Raw genomic sequence first — 2,367 nt, 5'->3', positions numbered from 1 at the left:
ATCTTTCAAAATGGAATCAGGAGTCATAGGAAGCAAAGTAATATTTTTATCCTTATGAACAAGAGTATAGTGATTGTTTCTACCATGGTGTACAGAATTTTTATCAAATTGCCATGGTCTACCAAGTAATAAGGAACATGCTTGCATAGGTAGCACATCACAATCAACATAATCAGCATATGTAGAGATACTAAAATGCACACGAACAGTACGTGTTACCTTAACCTTGCCGCTGTTGTTGAACCATTGGATGTAGTAAGGATGTGGATGTGGTCTTGTGGTGAGAGAAAGCTTCTCCACCATCTCCATGCTAGCCAAGTTGTTGCAGCTCCCTCCGTCTATGATGACGCGCACAGAACGTTCCTTCACAACTCCCTTGGTATGGAACAAATTGTGCCTCTGATTTTCCTCAGCTTGTGTGACCTGCACACTCAAAACACGTTGAGCAACTAAACATTCATACCTGTCAGCGTCTTCAGGAGCCATGTATTGCGTCTCATGATCAGAATCATCTCCACCATGTTCTTCACGTGTAATAAGAGCCAAAGTCTCCTCATCATAGTCACTAGCGGACTCATATCCACCATCCGCGGTAGCAATCATCACACGCGGAGATTTGCATTCTCTCGCATAATGACCTCCTCCCTTACAACGACGACAAATAATATCACTTGTGTGCCCTGTTGATGCCATGGAAGAAGAAGAACGCTGTGCAGGCCCCGCAGGTGCGCTCTTGGCAGATAATGGTGGTTGTGCCTGTTTTCTTGTATCACGGCTAGAGGTGGCACCGGATGGAGGTGCTGGTGCAGTTGAAGTAGAAGATGCACGTGGTGTCCATGATGAAGGTCGGCCTGCAGAAAAGTTAGTTCGCCCCAATGTTTGTCGATCCTGCACTTCACGTTCAGCTTTACAAGCAAGATGGAATAAACGAGTGATATTAGTATACTCCTTATAGTCTAGAATGGTCTGAATCTCTCTATTTAATCCACCCAGAAAACGTGCAAGCATAGCTTCATTCTCCTCAACAATACCACATCTAATCATGCCAGTTTGTAATTCCTGATAATATTCTTCTACAGAATTATTTCCTTGTCTTAAACGCTGCAATTTTTGAAGCAATTCACGTTGATAATATGGTGGAACCCAACGCGTACGCATAGCAGTTTTCAAAGCAGCCCAAGTAGTTGGAATAGGATACAATCTACAATGTTCAGACCACCATACACATGCAAAACTAGTGAAAGCACAAACAGCAGCAGCAACTCGTCTCTCCTCAGGATATTGTAAACATGTAAATCGTTGTTCAGTTTCTAACTCCCAAGTAAGATATATATCAGGAACATATCTACCCTCAAATGGTGGAATATTCAGTTTCAGTTTAGGAATATGGACATCATCTCGTACCTGAGGTGGTGGTGCAGGCCTACCATTACGAATATATACCTGAGGTCGACCTGCTGGTGGTGGTACAGGTGGCTGCACGTAGTGTTGATTTTGATCAACCTCATCCTCATAGTCTCCCACATAATCATCCTCCTCCGCATCAGCAGCAGGAGCCACAGAAGTATCAACAGCAGCACCAACAGTTTGGCCAAACGCAAGAGGAACACGGCTTGCTCGGCGGAGGTCTGCTTCGCGACGTGGAGGTAGTCGTTGTTGTTGTTGTTGTTGGAGAGGTGCGTTAGCTGCAGCGGGTGGTGGTGGTGGAAGACGCGCGAGCAATTCATTAAACTTGTTATCGAGCTTTGTTTCGAACGTCTTCTCAAAGCCAGTGATCTTCTCCATGGCCTCTTCAAAATTGTTCAGCACATCTTGCACCTGTTCAGTCATCATTTGCTGAAACTTATCATGAGGCTCCTTGTTCGATAAATTCTCCCAGTCAATCTCGTCGGCTTGTGATCCTGGCATGGTTAGCAGCAATAGAAACACCCAAGAATATGATCCTACAGACTACGAACAAGTGGTGGTGGTGGGTGTCACAAATCCGTCAAGCAAATCTCAAATTCTTACCAGTTCTTACCCACCAGCAGGCGGTGATCGGCAACCGTTGTAGTCAAAAACTCTCAAAGCTTGGATAGAGCGATTACCAGGGAGAGTCAAACGCACGACGTAGATGTATGTGGAGCTGGGAAGGCTTATAATATGGTAGCAAAAAGGGTCAGCAATAATCAATTCAGAGATGCAAAGTTGAATAAACGCTCAACGACGGTACTGTGCTGGTCCTAGGCTAGACTGTGCTAGAGACGCGAGCCTAGAACACCAACAAAATCACGGCGCGGCACGGAAACAAGGGAAAAGCACACTCTGAATTTTTTTTTTCGCTCTTTTTTTTTTGCGCTCTTTTTTTTTCTTTTGCGCTGCTTTTTT

The sequence above is a fragment of the Triticum aestivum genome, chromosome 2B (genome assembly GCF_018294505.1).
Source record: "Triticum aestivum cultivar Chinese Spring chromosome 2B, IWGSC CS RefSeq v2.1, whole genome shotgun sequence".
In the NCBI taxonomy this organism is placed as follows: domain Eukaryota; kingdom Viridiplantae; phylum Streptophyta; class Magnoliopsida; order Poales; family Poaceae; genus Triticum; species Triticum aestivum.
This window is presented reverse-complemented; position numbering follows the sequence as displayed.